Here is a 19,371-nt window from a genome sequence, read left to right on the forward strand (position 1 = left end):
CCTGCATGACAATGTTTGATGAAGATACATAGTGTTGGAATTGGATATTGAGCAATATACTTCTTGGAGCATAGCTATATAATAGTACCATCACCTATGACATCCTAGTAGATAAAGGAGAAACAAGTACACAATCATGCAATGTTGGAGATTGCATCTACCCTAAGTTACTTAGAGTTTGATGATATAAATGAATGCACTATTGCAAAGAATTTGGGAGAAACTGGAAAAGATCTATGGAGGAGACAAGAATGAACTAAGAGCCAAATAAAAAAGTTTGAGAGGAAAATTTGGTGACATGAAGATGGTAGAAGGTGAGAACATTTCTCAACATGTTAGAAGAATCAAAGAAGTGGTGGATTCTACTAGAGGAGCTAAACAAAATATTAGTGATGAGACTGTGATAAAAAAGTCTAAGAAGAAGAAAGGAAAGTATGAGGATAGTGAGAGTGAATCTTCTGATAATGATCTCGTGGATCTTGAAGCATTAATGGCTAGAAGACTACCAAGAGGCAAAGGAAAATTCAAAGGTAAATTTCCAATAATATGTTTTTCATGCAATAAAGTTGGTCATATTGTTGCAAGATGTCTTGATAGAGATGGAATGATGATAGGAAAGACAACAAGTTTAAACGAAGAATAGATGGAAAAGAAAAAAAAAGAAAGGATACAAAGGCTACAAGAGAAAAGGTAAGAAGTCTTGTTACATTTCTAAAGAAGAGACTTATGATGATTCTAATAGTCTTGATGAAGAAGTTGTTTATATTGCTATGAAAGATGATTTTAATTTTTATGAGAAAACTACACTTATTTCATATGTAAGTAAAGGTGATAGATGGATACTTGATAGTGGCTACTCACATCACATGACTAGTGATAAAAGTAAGTTTGAAACCTTAAAATATTATAAAAGAAGCTCTGTTAAGTTTGGTAATGATGTACCATATCTTGTGAAAGGTGAAGGATCAAAGAGATAGACTGATAAGATCATATGTGATAATACTTATTCGGTTGAAGGACTTAACTACAATTTTTTGATTGTGGCATAGTTGAATAGTTCAGGCTACATAGTTGAATTTTAGCACAAGAAGGCTAAGATTTATAATGATTTTGGTGAATTGATTGGAAGTGGTAATCAAACAAGAGGTAATTTGTTCTATCTAGACCTATCTGATGATACATGCTTGTTTGAACGATGTGATGATATATGGTTATGGCATAAAAGGCTATGTCATGTAAATTTTGGCAATTTGGTAAGCACATTAGTACATTTGACCTCATTTTTTGACGAAGATTGGTTAAAATTTTGACCCAAGTTGATTGAAATATCGACCAACCAGTTCATTGAAATTTAGAACAACTCACTGGTTGGTCAAAATTTTGACCAACCCATTGGTCAAAACCTTTCAAAAGCCTTAGTGCAATTTCTACTAGGCATTGGTCAAAATTTTGACCAATGTATGGTAGAAAACTATTAGGCATTGGTCAAAATTTTGAACAATGCTTGGTAGAAAACCACCAGGCATTGGTTGAAATTTTGATCAATTTTTTTTTGAGGCATTGTATAAAACAATTCACATGCCTTGCCTATGATTTAACATTTTGCATGCATCCTGCACCCTCTCATTGTGATGACGGATTACAAATAGTGATTTGAAATGATGATGCTAAAAAACACACACAAACAAATCCAAAATGAAATTGCATTACAAATGAATTGTGGAAATTTGATATTGTTAATTTTGCATGCATGTCTACTAGGATAATCACAACTTAAACATATATATAATCTCATCAAATCTATTATATATATGTTTAAGTTGTGATTGTCCTAGTAGGCATGCATGCCAAATTAACAATATCAGATTTCCACAATCCATTTGTAATGCAAGTTCATTTTGGATTTGATTGTGTGTGATTTTAGCATCATCATTTTAGATCACTCTCTGTAATCCATCATCAGCTGGATGAGAGAGTGCAGGATGCATGTAAAATGTCAAATCATGGGTAAGGCATGTGAACTATTTTATAGAATGCCTCAAACAAGCTAAGAATATCGAAATACTTACAAGGGTGTGAGGCACTTCATATTTGTTGATCGCACAATATGGTTTAAGAACCCCTCCTCACTGATTAACTTGCACCATAGACCGAAAATCTTCATCTTTGTTGTGGGCTCCTATCCCCTATGTGAGTGTTGATGTAGAAGCCAAAGTGGAAAAAATAAGTGAAAATTTGTTGAATAAGGTTCCTAATCTCAACTTGATCAACATTGTTTATTTAAGGGCTATGGACTGGGCACTTCTTTAATGTCCAACAATTAGGGGTAGCATTGCATGATTTCTTAAAGAAAATAAATGCTCAAGAAAAATCAACAATTTGAAAAACAATAAATTTGTTTACGCCCTCCAATAATTAACTGTTAGGAATTTGAATTTCAAATTTTTGAACTTCTAAAATGTAAACCCCTAGATTCCTACCACTTTACCTATGATCAAAATTGACCTTATTCCATTATTTAGGACTTGTTACATCCATTTTATCCCATTTGGCATCTTAGGTTCCACTTGACAACTTCCCACTCACCATGGAACCAATCAAAGAAAAAGTCAAAACATCCTAAAAGAAATGCTATGATTGTAATAAAAAGGGAATGTATCATACAAAAGGAACCATACCTTTGATTTCCCAGTCAACTTGAGTTTATCTGCATACTTTGTCACACTCTGTAGGAAGTGCACGTGCTTTATCATACATTCAAGTAAAGTATCAATACTACACTGAAGTGTTAAAAAAGTTTCTATAAGTAGAGGCCCTTAATTTCTAGTTCTGCTCTTTTGAGACTAGACACTTTTTTAACTTCAAAATCTATCATAACAACTATGATCTAAAGAAAACAAAAAATGAGGTACAAATTATAGGAAGCTACCTTTGATCCATTTGAAATAATATCCCGTAGTTCCTTAAGATGATCTTGGATCTGTTGCCTATCCTTTGGCCTCGGCCTAGAACTCTCACCAGGCTTGGCTCGCTTCCTGTTACCTTTTATAGGCTCCTAGGGTCTTTTTGTTTGTGCAAACCCATGGTTTTCACAAAGAGCCTCACTCACTAGAGATTTTGGCATTGAATTTTTTGAGGACTTACTTGCAAACATTTTTATCCCCATTTCCTCATGGAACATAGAAGAAAAGGTTCAATTTGTATAGTCTCCTAAATCTAGGCTTTCTCTAGGCTTGGAAATGTCTACAACCATAGATTGTTCCTTCTCAGATGCACTCACCTATACTATAGAGCAATTGCCAGACTTAGTAGAGGAATAATACACAGGGGTCAAATTTGTAATGCTTGAAAATGTAGTTTTACAAGATATATTCTCATCCAATCCTTGGTTAGTGCACACGCATCTAGTTGCAACTACAACATCTAAAAGATCTTCAGACTTGGTCTCAGGCAAAAACCACCGTTCAGTTGCTGTTATTATGGATAAATTAGATTTTTTATTTACCTCCTCCTTAGAATGATAATCTAAACAAGGAGAAGCTCCAAAATTTTGGCTTCCCAAATTTGCACCAAATAAGCCTCTGTGAAATAATATGTCATCCCAAACACTATTCTCTAGTACCTTAAAAGTGGACCTCAGTGCCTGAAGTATTTCACCACTTGATGGAGTGCATTAAACAACATTTATAGTTTTATTTTTCCCTTTAGAAGGAAAAAACCTACTGTTATTACAGTTGCCAAATTCTATAACATCAGGATTATCAAAATCAGATAGAATAGTAGAATAGTTGCTGAGGTTAGACATGACACTTTTTGAAACTTCTTTGGCAGGGTTCATTCCATGAACACCATTCTCTGGAAAATGCTCAGAAATGTTCTTATCTATAACCTCTTTTTGCCAAGATGATTGATCCAATCCAACTATGTTTGATACTAAAACATTTTGATGTCTGATAGAAGTTACAAGATCATTGCTTAAATTCTCAAGCATTTTTGTGTTATGACACCCAACTATGTCAGTCCATTGTACATTATAGGATTCCCTATTATTAGAGATGGTTATCCCCATGTTGACTGAAGATAATAAAGGAGAGGTGTAATTGATTTTTTTTGTATCTACCTTAACCATTGGCATTTCTGTTGGCTCCTTTTTTGTCTTGTTGATATTGCATGCAAGAAACCTTGCTGCTAATGAAGAGTATCCAGATTGTCCAACATTATCTTGAAATAATGGAACTGAGGGCTACACATCTACTGGAGTTTCTTGTAGCCTATCATTTTTCTGGGTTCATTTAAAACTATCTTGGCCAAACCTTTCAGCATTAATTGATTTAGCACCACATATGGAATTCAAGATGTAGTCATCATGAAAATCCCATGCCATCTTTCCTTGATACTGTGATTGATCCATAAATATGGAGTTAGACCCCCATGTTTAATGTCTATTTCCTATCAGGCATACCTATGCTTGTTGGTATCTAGATTTTGAAAGGATACACCTTGGAAGAAGATGGCAATATAACTGCATTACTTTCACTACCATTTTTATCGGCAATGTGAGCTAGAAGATTGTTTAGAGGATTATTCTACTGAAATGGAGATGGGTGGTTTATAGTCCTAGTAGAAGCACCATCACTTCCCATTGAAGGGAAGGCCATGATGCAAGAAGGCAAGCTCTTATTCTTTACAACTAGGCTTGAAGGGTTTATAAATTGATCTAGAATACCTCAACTTGGAATTTACAATACAGATGGAGTAGACTTGTCTTCAGAGGGAGTTACATTTGCTAAACCTAATGATACTGCATTTCCAAGTGAAGTTAGTGGAATAGACATTTTATGGAAAAGGAGCCCTTCAATCTTACCACTTTGACCATCCAGGTTATTATTGGGCAACAATGGCTTTGGAATATACCAAACTCATCTTTTACATGGTTTATAAAATCCAAATCTTCTTTGACCTATTCTTTTACTTGGTTGACAAAATCCAAATCTTTTGTGATCTGCATGTTATCATACACAAATAAATTTTGAGAAAATAAAATGAATACTTGCACATAGCTGAATCTGGAAATGAGCCTTCATAGATTTGAAAATTTAAATTTTAAAAATTATGCAATAAATCATATTTATATATCTAGCACACTAGTTTTTTGACTTGCTAATTATGAATCTAATTATATGATACAATTTATAGTAGAAGTTTTCCTTAGATCTATTTTTTTTTCATTGTAAGCTCACTGTACATCCATGTGTATTTAGAATTAACCCTTTCTACCAAAAATGAACCAAAAATTAAAAAAACATTGGACCGCTAAGGCAATCCAACCTACTATAGGTCCTCAAGCCTTAGTTTAGTTTCTTAAGATTGTATGGAAGGAAAAAGAAGGAAAAGAGAGAAAGTGCATACATTGCATAGATTAGAAGCCAATAAAGATGTCATTAACATTATAATTGTTGATATACCAATACCAGGAGGTAAACCCCAACCATGTCATCCAAGAACAACTAGTATACAAACAGACAAGAGATGGGGACCAATCATGGAAATACAAAATAGATGAAGGCCAAAGCTAAAGATTTAAGCTAGATAAAAAATTTCACATATAAATATCATCACTTACATAAGACCCTATTTAACATGACTGTCCATGATAGTAGTAGGGCTTGCTTAAGATACAAAGATATTCATTACAAAACTATATGGACAAATGGAGAAAGGCTAGTCAATGCTAAGAGGAAGAAACTACTCCTCACCAAAGCTCGCCTAACACCCAAGCTCAATGACTTAATAGAAGTAGAGAAATAATATATGATTCATGCCCATTCCCCTTGTCTGTGCCCAGGGAGCTAACTGACTTCTAACTCTGTAAAGATATGAATTATTGATGCCTTAAATATGAGCATGTCAACTTAAGATTCACAAGTATAACTGTACGAAGACATTCTACATACCCTGTCATTATATGTACATGTTCCTAATTTCCTAGTGAGTATACCAAATTCACTTTGAGATCCAAAAAACACTTTAAACTATTAGGTTTGATTGTGAAGTGTTATCAATAGATGAAAGTAATGATCCTTCATAGTCAACCAAATCCTACCAGGCAAGATTTAAAGCTATTGATTGACAGGGAGAGATTTTAACATTGGCAAAAAACATAATTAGGTAACTAACAAGTTAATTCAGGTAGGGTAGAGTTAATAAAAACATTAATAACATGACTATTTAAAATTCTAGATGTTGTACAAGGAAATTTCAGCAGCAAACCCCTATTATTTTGTATATTTCATTGATTGTCCAAGGAAACTTGATGGGGACACAACCCAACAACCAGAATAGACACAATAGAAAGGGGAAATTATATTAACTGAGAAAATAAGCTGGTACAAACAGTGCAGAGAAAATAAACTCAAAACATGCCCTGCGGGCTTACAATAGCATAAATCTGGAGAATATTTCTCCTTTTAGCACCTCCTCTCTAGCTCCAATCCGAACTGCCTTTTACAATGCCAGAAATCTCCTTAAATAGACCCCGGAGGGTTAAGGACTAGGAGTACATTCTAAAAAGTGCTAGTAGGCATCCACCGACAAAATAGAAGGTTCCGGAAGCTGCGTTATAAGTCGGTGCAATTCTAGAAGAATCCAGAAATGGTAGCCGAACTTCCGGGAGGCATAACTTTTGAACCGTAACTCCGATCGACGAACCGTTTACATTTTCGGAAAGCTCTCAAAGCGCTCTATAGCCCTATGGACAAGCTTCGCTCGTCCCCCATTTTTTGACCCTTTTTGAGGTCATTTAATGCCCCAAACCTGACTTTGAAGCATTCTTAGGGGGTCTCCAAAACTCGAAAAACTGCAATAACTTTCAAACCGTGGGGCCTTTTGACCTGATTCTTTTTCTGGAATGCTCTAAATGTCGATTACATTCATCTGGCCAAGTCACACCTTCTAGGTCACCAAAATGATGGTCAAATTGCATGCTCCTATTTTTTTGGGATTTTTAAATGCACTGATAGTTGAACTATGAGAGTTGGAACCTTTATTTGAGCCAAATGGGTATCCAAAAATGCAAAGACATAAAATAGAAACTAAGTCTAAGTACATTTTTTTGGGTGACACAGGATTGCCCTTATACCTCTGGATGCTCCTGCATCAGACACCCAGGGTAGATTGGAAAGTGACCTTGTCACTTTATGGATGGTAGAGGAAATCCCAAATGGGAAACCTCAGCTGCTGAAATCCAAGTTGAGTCTTCGATTGGTCGTCCTTTCCATTTGACCAAATACTCTTCATACTGCCTGTTTCTGGTACTCCTACCCACACGATGATCTAGAATGTCTTCTATCTCCTCCTTCTTAGAAGCAGGAATTGGACATGGCTCTAAAACCAGCTCCTCATCAGTACCATCATCATGATACTCTGTCAAATCTGCAATGTTGAAAATGGGAGAAATGTGAATACCATCTGGCAGCTCCACCTCATATGCATTTCCTGAGTTATGTTTCTTCAAAATTTTGCAGGGGCCAAATTTTTTCATTTTCAGCTTGTTGTAAGTACCAACTGGAAATCTTTCTTTTCGTAAGTGCACCATGACTAGATCCCCTACTTGGAATTCCTTATGTCTTCTCCTTTAATCAGCCCTAGCTTTATACCCTTGATTCATCTTGATAATGTATGCTTGGACCTCCTCATGTAGACGCTTGATGTGCTCAGCAAATTCCTCAGCTTCAGCACTTGTTCTCTCCCCTTGTTCTATCTTCCTCAATTCTGGTGCAGTCCTTGGGCTATTTCCATATACAATTTGAAATGGTGATTTTCCAGTACTCCTATTTACAGAGTTATTATAAGCAAACTCTGCCTGTGGTAGAATCAAATCCCATCCCTTGGGCTTATCCCCAACTAAACATCTCAGCAAATTGCCCAAACTTCTATTTACCACTTCTGTTTGGCCATCAGTCTGTGGGTGATGCGTGGAACTGAATTTCAAGTCTGTTCTCAACTTCTTCCACAATGTCCTCCAGAAATACCCCACAAATTTAGTATCTCGGTCAGAAACTATACTCCTTGGAAGACCATGTAGTCTTACCACCTCTTTGAAAAACAAGTCTGCAATATGGACAGCATCATGAGTTTTGTGGCATGGAATGAAATGTGCCATTTTGGAGAACCTATCAACCACCACGAATACTGAGTCATTACCCCTTTGGGTCCTTGGCAATCCAAGAACAAAATCCATACTTATGTCCTCCCATGGCCTTGATGGAACAGGCAATGGCTGATATAGGCCAGTATTTTGACTAAACCCCTTGGCCACTTGACAAACCTGGCAACTCTGTACAAACTTCTTCACATCTTGTGTAATTTGAGGCCAAAAATAATGTTCTCTAAGAATGGCAATGGTCTTATCCCGACCAAAATGTCCTGCCATCCCTCCACTGTGTTTCTCCTTAATCAGATTTTCCTTCATGGAATTCCTTGGAATGCACAATTGACTACCTTTGAACAACATGCCATCCTGAATCAAATAGTCTAACCACTTGGTTCTATCTACAGCAACAGGTTCTTTACAAGCTTTCCATGCTTCAGCAAAATCAGGATCCTCAAGGTACAAATTCTTGAGTTCATCAAACCCAACTACTTCAACCTGCATTGTTGTAAGCAACAATTGTCTCCTACTTAATGCATCTGCAACCCTGTTAGATTTTCCACTTCTATGCTTTAACACAAATGTATAACTCTGCAAGAATTCTACCCACTTCATATGTCTCTGATTCAACTTACCTTGGCTATTTAGGTACTGTAATGCCTGATGATCAGTATACAAAACAAATTCCTTTGGCAATAAATAATGCCTCCATTTCTTTAAGGCTTGAACTATTGCATAGAACTCTTGATCATAAACAGAATACTTCTTCTTTGCATCATTCAATTTTTCAATAAAATATGCAATAGGCTTACCTTCTTGGCTTAATACAGCCCCAATAGCGCTACCACTAGCATCACAGTCAACCTGGAATACTTTTCTGAAATCTGGAAGTGCCAACACAGGCTGTTCAGTCACCTTCTTCTTCAAAAATTCAAAACTTCTCGCAGCTGCTGCAGTCCATTTGAACTCTTTTCTATCCCCTCTTATTGTATCAGTTAGAGGTGCACATATGCCACTGAAATTCTTAATAAACTTCCTGTAAAAACTAACCAGACCATGAAATGATCTTACCTCAGTAGCAGACCTTGGAGTAGGCCATTCCAAGATAGCTTTAACCTTCTCTGGATCCATTTTGAGTTCTTCAGGTGATATAACAAATCCCAAATAGACTAACTCCCTTTTTGCAAAGACACACTTCTTTAGATTAATTAACAGTTTCTCTTCCCTCAGCCTTTCAAAGACACTACGAATATGCAGCAAATGTTCTTCCAAAGTCTTGCTGAAAATTAAAATATCATCCAAATAGACAATAACAAATTTTCCCAAGAACTTCTTAAGTACCTCATTCATGAGCCGCATGAAGGTGCTTGGGGCGTTCGTCAATCCAAAGGGCATGACTAACCACTCATAAAGACCCTCCTTGGTCTTGAAGGCTGTTTTCCACTCATCTCCTTCTCGTATCCGTATCTGATGATAGCCACTCTTCAGATCTATCTTTGTGAAGTACTGAGCTCCACTCAAGCAGCCCATAAGATCATCCATCCTTGGTAAAGGAAACCGGTACTTGATGGTTATCCTATTTATAGCTCGAGAATCTGTACACATCCTCCACTCTCCATCCTTCTTTGGTGCAAGTACTGCAGGTACTACACATGGACTCAGGCTCTCTCGAATCAAGCCCTTCCTCAACAGCTCCTGAACCTGTCTATTTAGCTCCTCTGTTTCAGTAGGAGTCATCCTGTGAGCAGCCTTGTTAGGCAAACTAGCTCCTGGAATCAGATCTATCTGATGACTGATTTGCCTTACTGGTGGCAATCCATCTAGAACATTATCAGAGATAATATCTCCAAATTCTCCTAGTAAATCTGAAACTTCCAATGGTATTTCACTACTACCTTCTTTATCTTTCCTAGGAATCAAAGCATAGCACATACGCTGATGTTTCATGCCATCTAAAAACTTCCTTCCATCAACAAGACAAATCCTAGCACTGCTACATACCTTTTCACCTTCCTTTTTCATGGGCTTCAATTTGTGGCGAACTCCATCCTTTGTCAGAGAGTATGTGTTTGCATGTCCATCATGTATTGCATGTCTATCAAACTGCCATGGTCTACCCAACAATAGATGGCAAACATCCATCGAAATAACATCACAGAGAACTTCATCATGGTAACTCCCAATTTTGAATTTTACTAAACATTGTTCACTTACCAGGACCTTATGATCATCTTTTACCCAAGAAATCCGATAGGGCTGGGGATGTTTCTCCCTCTTGAGCTTCAGCTTAGAGACCATCTCTTCGGATACCAAGTTATCAGTGCTACCACCATCAATGATCACATCACAACATTTATCCTCACACTTGCATCTAGTACGGAACAAACTCCTTCGTTGTCCTGGTTCATTTTCACCACTTAGTAGGACTCTTTCATTTACCAAGGTCTCTCCTCTTTCTGCATCCTCTGAATGTGATGATTGTGCATCCTCATCCACATGAGCAACCCTAGCTTGGCCCTCAGCTCTCCTATCTGTCCTTCCTTGTCGTTGAGGGCATTCAAAGGCACGATGACCTTCTTCATTGCAATGGAAACAGGTACCACGGAAGCCTCCTCTTCCTTGTCCACGTCCTCTACCTCTTCCTCTTTGATTTCCAAAGTCTTGATCACGGGAGCGGTTGAAACCCTCATTCCTCTGGTTCCTGCTAGTACCCTCATCTTCATTTTTCTTTTGAGTTTCATTGCGGCCTCCAGATGATCTACCGCTTCCCCTTCCTCCTTGACCGCGCCCTCTTTGTCTTCCTTCAAACCTTTTACTCAGCTTCTCTTCAACTCGTAGGGCAAACTGGTATGCTTCTTCAACGCTGGTCATTCTTACTAGACTTAGTTCTTCCTGGATGCTAGGTCGTAACCCACTGATATAACGAGCAACCTTCTCCTTATTTGCTTCTGCATGCCCCGCTCTAATCAGGAGTCGGTAAAACTCCTCTGTATATTCTTGGACTGATCTTCCTGCTTGCTTTAATCCATGCATCTTCTTAAACAGATCAAGCTCGTAGTCCACAGGAATGAACTGCTTCTTCAATTTGTCCACCATGCGATCCCATCTTGTGATCTTCTCCTTTCCTCTTCTAAGTCTTTCCAGTTGAACCTCTTGCCACCAGATTTTGGCATGGCCTTTTAGTTTGGCCTTTGCAAACTTAACCCTATCTGGGTCCCTTATATCCTCATATTCAAAGTATTCGTCCAGTTCATTGATCCAATCGATCAACTCATCTGGTTTCAAATTTCCCGAAAATATACCCACTTCAATTGTAGGTCTTTTCCCAAACCTAGAAATGGCCCTAAAAAGCCTTTCCTCTATAGGATTTAGAACTTCCCCGTCAACTTCCATTACTTCCTCTTCATTGTCATCCTCACTATTGTCATCTGCGGCAATATTTGCTCCTCTACGAAGCTCCTCTTGCAATGCTTGTACCTGTCTCTGGAGGGCTCTAACCTCCTCAAGATCAATAGCTCTGGCCCTTCCACCATGCTCTCTTCATGGAGGCATCTTCTAACTCGAACCCACAACCACACAGTCCTGGTGCAAACTGCCTCACAGTCGGCGCTCTGTCTACACACTCAGGAAAACCCGCTCTGATACCACTTGATGGGGACACAACCCAACAACCAGAATAGACACAATAGAAAGGGGAAATTATATTAACTGAGAAAATAAGCTGGTACAAACAGTGCAGAGAAAATAAACTCAAAACATGCCCTGCGGGCTTACAATAGCATAAATCTGGAGAATATTTCTCCTTTTAGCACCTCCTCTCTAGCTCCAATCCGAACTGCCTTTTACAATGCCAGAAATCTCCTTAAATAGACCCCGGAGGGTTAAGGACTAGGAGTACATTCTAAAAAGTGCTAGTAGGCATCCACCGACAAAATAGAAGGTTCCGGAAGCTGCGTTATAAGTCGGTGCAATTCTAGAAGAATCCAGAAATGGTAGCCGAACTTCCGGGAGGCATAACTTTTAAACCGTAACTCCGATCGACGAACCGTTTACATTTTCGGAAAGCTCTCGAAGCGCTCTATAGCCCTATGGACAAGCGTCGCTCGTCCCCCATTTTTCGACCCTTTTCGAGGTCATTTAATGCCCCAAACCTGACTTTGAAGCATTCTTAGGGGGTCTCCAAAACTCGAAAAACTGCAATAACTTTCAAACCGTGGGGCCTTTTGACCTGATTCTTTTTCTGGAATGCTCTAAATGTCGATTACATTCATCTGGCCAAGTCACACCTTCTAGGTCACCAAAATGATGGTCAAATTGCATGCTCCTATTTTTTTGGGATTTTTAAATGCACTGATAGTTGAACTATGAGAGTTGGAACCTTTATTTGAGCCAAATGGGTATCCAAAAATGCAAAGACATAAAATAGAAACTAAGTCTAAGTACATTTTTTTGGGTGACACAGGATTGCCCTTATACCTCTGGATGCTCCTGCATCAAAACTCTTTGTCTCCCTTTAGCCACACCCAAATAATCCTTTATGACTATAGAGATTGGAACATTTTTATCAAGAAGAGGATTTGATGAGGTGTGGCAACCTTTCAAATATATATCTCTCATAGAGCAGAAATCTTCAAAACTCAGGACAACATGAATATTTCCAAAGAACTTGAAACTAATACATCATACATTAAACTCACCATTTGAGTTGAATCAAACTACACAACACTGTGTGGCATTACATCTATAACAATAATTGTCTGCAGGCTAAGACATTCATTTAGTAATCCTCCTCAACTATTTCAATGTACATCAATTCAATAAAAAATAATGATTTAGTAAATATGCAATTAGAACTAGCTATTCTAAGTCTGAACTGCATTACACTACTGAAAATTGTAACCCTAATGGCTAATTATAGAAAATCTTACACTAACCTTGATTTTAGTAGCAAATTGATCTTGCCATTCAATGGGATACTATAATTTAAAAAAACACAATATTAGCCTACACTAAACTAACAGATTAAAAATGTTAATATCCACCTCCACTGAATGAGAATTTGATTTTGTATTCACTAAATATTTCATTGTTCTAATGTTGCATTGCTAAAATAAAGCAAAAAGAACAAATTTAAATATATTTTAGAATGTTCATAAAATGAGGTTTATGCAAGCGCATATTGAGAATATGAACATTTCTTTTTATACAGCTAAATTTGAGGATTATTCAAGTGCATATTGAGAATATGACCTCAATACACAAAATGGAGACCTGTTAAAACTAAAATACAAGATAATGGATGCAAATATTTAAAAAAATGAATTTCTTGGAAAGCATATGAAATACAAGTTTGTTATCTAGTTGGCAGTTTTGGGGCTATCTTTGACAGATATCAAAATATAAGTGAACCAGCCTATAGGAAGCATAGCTTTGAAACACTGTTTGATATGACCCCATTCAAAATGCATTAAATAATAGCAAGCTGTATCATACCTTGTCACAAAATACACTGTACATGACACTAAGTGACAATTTTGGTTTCCAATATTACACTAATTAGAAGTTTATTTTGAAAAATATGGAGAGTTTGTGGATATCAAGAATTGGAGAAACCTACCACTATATAGTCAAGATAGAAAAGTAACTAAAATGATAGGACAAAAACTATTCTTAGCAATAGTGGTATTAAATCTAACAGTAAGTAGTAGTACTTACAAAAATGATTAGAGCCTCCACCAAAGGAGGTTTCCTCGGATAAGATTCTATAGAAGGTTTCATTCACAAGCAAAAGTAGTAATCTAATGAAGTGTGTTTCCTATACAAGCCCTATTGGATGAGGTACAAATTATTACACAAGATGCACAAACCAATCAACTCATGAACCACCACTTGCATTGGGACAACACCAATCCCCAAAAAGAAAAGGAATCATACAGACCAATGCCTACTCCACTATTGCCAGAGCAAGTTCCTCCTTTGTAGTCCAGGGAGGAATAGCATCCATTCCACTTAGAGCTATTGGGGAAAGGAAAATCTCTATATTTTCCTTCAGCTTATGAAACAAATTAATAACCACATGTTGCAATTACACACAAAATCAAAGGAGACCATTATAGGCATTCTAATTTTTCACTACCTAAGCCTTTTCTATTATGTTTTTACTTTTTTAGTAGTTTAGAAACAAGCAAAAGGAATTGACTAAGTTGATGAAGAAAACAAAATACAAAGAATTTTAGAATGCCTTAAGTAAATACTAGAACCAATATTTCAATCTTGGGTATACTAGACAGTCTTCTCAACATCCACTAGCACAAATCAGATATGTTTGCTCACACATGTGTAAGACATTTGTCACAAAGAATAGCAACAACTTTATTAGATATTAGAGAATCATCTCCCTGAAGTTATGCTGTTAACATGTAATTTGTGAAAAGTAGAAAGGTATGATGCACGTGAACTAGTTGAAGGTAGGTCTTTCGAAATAAAGCAAACAATAGACACTATAAGTTTTTGCACTCCAAAAACTCACCTCAAACAAGATACGTCCATAAACTGGCCCAACATAATTCAACTCACTTAAACAATTCTTATCTCCAAAGATCCACTGATGACCTTTCGTAAAAGCCACACTTCCAATTGTGCTGTAGGAAAAATGTGTCCATCTTTTAATCTCCAAAAAACTTTATGCTAGGGAAAAAACTTAAAAATGACTCTAAAATAGTTAGCAATCATGTTTACAACAGTACGACTCAAATAACCATGAGCTTTAGCACATGATATAGCTATTCTAGGAGAAAGAATCCAATAGCTAAAATATGAATGAAAGTCACAGGCAATGTAAAAATAGGTAGTTTGGTATTATATACGTAGAGTAGCCACATCTCATTGCCAGTTTAGAAAAAATATGCCTTGAACCATAATATATCAAAAAAATTACATATCCAGAATACATCAAGATGTGTGAAGATACATTTTTAGTCCCCAGTTCCAACTTTTCAGATAATTATAATTGTTTTATCAAGATGTATCATCATTAACATAAACATTGTTGACCCTGCTCATACATTTCTTTGATAGACATTAAGCTAGAAAGGTCACCCAACAAAACTCCCATTATTATAGATTAACTATTAGGTCACTAAATATCTATCCCTAGGCAAAAAATTTAATTCACATGGGCAATTCAATTCACATATGCACAATAAAGCCACATAAATAGAAATTGCAACTTCACCAACTTGTCATACCAGCATTATAAAATTAGATCATTAAATGTCTAACATAAAACTTCACCAACTTGCCCTACCAGTATTGTAAAATTACATCATTAAATTACTTCATGTTATTTACCTACAATTAATGATAAATTCATATAAAATCAGCCTTTAGGACAAACAAAGAATTACACATAAGAATGTGAGCATGCTTATTCTTATTTTAATTGAAACTAGAGTTGTATCATCTTAGCATCCAATAGCAGAACATAAAGAACTTGCCTTGAAACTTGCTATCTTTGCCAAAACTCGCCTTGAGGTAAAATTAATATAATAAACCAATTTTTTAATAAGTCCAAAAACCTTAAGAACCATCAAAATTTATATCAATTACATCCTAGTTTCATGAGAGGATTTTTCATAAAACTAACCATCAAATGACATTAAAGTTTTAAACATAGTAATGCTGTTTGCTTTTATAGATGAGGTGCTAGAGCCTATATCACTTACATCCATTAATCATTTGAATATAAAATTTTGTAACTCCTAAGAAAAAAATTTCTCTTAAGAAGTGGCACTTCAACAAGAAAAAAGGTATTCACCAAATTTACATAAAACACACACAATCATTATACACAGATATAAAAATAACACAATATAATTTAAAATGGAACGTTTTCACAGTGCAAGAAACACAGTTTTAATACAATAAACTCTTTGAATAGTTTGAAATTTTGTTTGAAAGAAAGTATTCAACATTTAAGTGTGTTGTAGATATTTTAATGGTATGTCGTTATTTGTTTGTGCTCCTACTCATGGCTAAATTAATAGTGGGTAGTGAAAATATTGTGCATCTGGAAGTTAGACTCTAGCAATCCATTTTGCAATTACATAGGGAAATTTCTTACTAAATCTATTATCATTTAAAAAAAATGTTTAACCTTACTCCAACTCACAAATAAAACATATCTTACGTAAGGTTTCGGTCTTGCCCTTCTCCAAATATAAACACCTGACATGACATCTAGGCCACAACTCAACCAATTTTATCTCCAACTAAAAATCCATCTTGCACATACGCTCCTTCCTGTCCACATCCCATGCCACTGAGAGGAAAACCTGGTGCCATGCATGCAAAAACATTTGAAACAACAGATGTTTTCACATATTCATTTATGTAGCCATCTTCCCATGCCAAGTTCTTGCAATCCAACAATAAGAAATGAAAACTTGCCTAATTAAGTGCAATCTCATCAGCTATTAAATTTAGCACACAACTAATAACACTGGTCAAATGAATGAAAACTTTTAAGTTGCATGTTTTTCTTAGTACAATAAGAATTTATACCAATGATAGTCTCAAACTAATGATGGAACAAAAACTAATGATGGAAAAAAACAAAAAAAACTAGATGCATATTTTGCATAGTTGATGATTGGTAATAGTGATTATGTATTGGATGATAAGTCAATAATTACATATTGCAAGCCAAATTTTGCATATATTCCCTAATCTCCTTGCATCATGATATTATGAAAGAGATTATCCAACAGCAATAAAAGTACTGTAAAATTGACAAAGAACCTAGTTTGGCACACAAAGAAGTAGATAGAGTTGACATATTATTGAGCAAAACATCAAGAAAAAGATATAAACATATTAGTTTGCAATAAAATATATTGATTCTTTAAATTTTGCATATATTGCCAAATCTCCTTGCATCTTGATATTATGAGAGAGATTACTCAACTGCAATAAAAGTACTATAAAATTGACAAAGAACCTAGTTTGGCAACAAAGAAGTAGATAGAGTTGACATAACCTTGAGCAAAACATCAAGCTAAAGAGTATAACACAAAACAAAAATTTAGTAATATGTCTGACAGAACAGATATAAACATATTAGGGATAATTTGAACATACTATTAGGTCATATTGATCTTTATATAAATTTTCAAGAAATTGTCAAATTATATGTATCTAGAAACAAGTAGAATGAAGTACATCTATCCAAAAATATGATAGTTTCTAAAAGGCCTAAAAATTGTGAATAGTATGTCTTCTAACTCCTGGATCAAGTTTTAAAGTTTCTCTTTAGCAAATATTTGTACACATTTTATATTTATAGTGTTTGACTTTAAACTCACTATATCCTTATCATATAGTGCACTGTATTCATGTCATAGAAGTACTTGTTTACTATACATCAAGCTCTTAAAATTAAAAATGTTGAATTGGAAGAAAAATTATCAGAATGATAAATAATGATCAACATGTTTGCCTTGCTGTTGTTTTCATGTTCAAAATTGAAAAGAGAAATTATTTGTAACAATACATAATTAGAGTTTGAAATTTCAATCAACTTCTAAAAATGTAAAATGTAAGAAGCTTTAAACATTAAGTCAAGCATATGATAGAGATGAAGTCTTTTGAGATTATTAATTAATAATTTTTTGTATCATCTCGTGCATCATACAAGAATCTATTCAAAAACTATGTATGGTTAGAACCTGGATGTCTTTTTGTGAGATGTGATTTTGAATTCTTGAAACTTGTGGCTTCTACGAAGAACAACTTGATTAAGGGCATACATGCCAAGGCCCTGCTGAATTTTTTGGTAGAGACAAGCTTGAACAAAATGAAGATGATCTTTTGGCATCTCATAGGGGAGTGCATCAATAGATATGCCTCTTTCTCTATTGCTTAAGCTACCAAGGCAAGTTCAAATCCATAAGAAAATATATGCCAGAAGCATACAGACCTTCAATTACTATCAAGATGGATTTTGTGGTAAACTCTCATGAACAACTACTAAGAAATTATCTTATTTTTTTGTACATTTATATAGAAATGGTCCATTTCATTCAATTTACCAAGCAAAACAATGCTAGCAAAACAAAAGATGTGTTTTTCAATTAGTTAAAGAGTGTTTCCATAGTATTGCTCAACCCTAAAGTCATAGGGTACTAGATTCATCAATCATCTCTAATGAGCTTCATGTCAAAAAATTGACCAAGAAGACTCAGTACAGTTTTGCATATCATTTACAAACTAATGTGAAATAGAGGAAGGAAAAATGAATTTTGGGAATTTGCTAGAAATTGTTTAAAAAAGTTCTAGTTAAGGCTTCAGTACAATAAAAAACTAATTTTTGCCACAAGCCAAGTTTGCTTATAATCTCGATATGAACATATCAATGGTAAAGTTGATATTCAAATACATTTTATAAACAACAGAAAGGATCTAGTATATCTAGTAGAATTTCCAAGTAGCACATATGTATATAGAGAAGAGGAAGCATATTAAGAAAATCCATGCCCAAGTGATACTAAAATTGCTAGCTATAAAGGAAGAATAAAGCACTAAGCTGAAGACTAACCTTCATAAAAGAAAACAATTTTTCTAATGAGGAGATTAGCATTATTATATCTTTAAAAATATTAATTCCCCATGAGTTCTTACATGATAAAGTAGAAACAGGTTGGGCCTTGAGCTTAAGAGGCAATTGTGCTCATGTGATAGTCAGCTAAGACACAAAGAGGTAGCCCATTAGGTTCTAATGGACTGATTTGAGGAGAATAGAACAAAGGTAATGGAGATTACTATCCATTAATGAAAAGAGAAAATGTTAAGAAGATCATCAAACTTGTAAAAGAAAAGAAGACAAGCAAGTACTAGTCTATTTTGGCATCAATGCATGATTTTTAAGCTTGAAGAACAAAAAAAGGAAGTTAGTACTAATGAAGACAATGATGCATGATTTCTAGATGAGAGTCCAAAAGGAAGACATAGTGGTGTAACCATGATAGTTTCTATAGCAAATTATGAAACACACAATTTGCACATTGTATTGTTGGATCCACTCACCCAACAAGATTTATTATCATATATGATAGTGGGTGCCTTGCAAGTAGATGCTGCAACTTTAGTTATGGATGCACGAGCATGAGAAGGGAATAAAAGTCATCAAGTTCTCCAAAATATAAATAACGGTGATAAGGATATGC

This window comes from Cupressus sempervirens, chromosome 1 (assembly GCF_028749045.1).
Source record: "Cupressus sempervirens isolate cs-2001-9-10 chromosome 1, ASM2874904v1, whole genome shotgun sequence".
Classification (NCBI taxonomy): domain Eukaryota; kingdom Viridiplantae; phylum Streptophyta; class Pinopsida; order Cupressales; family Cupressaceae; genus Cupressus; species Cupressus sempervirens.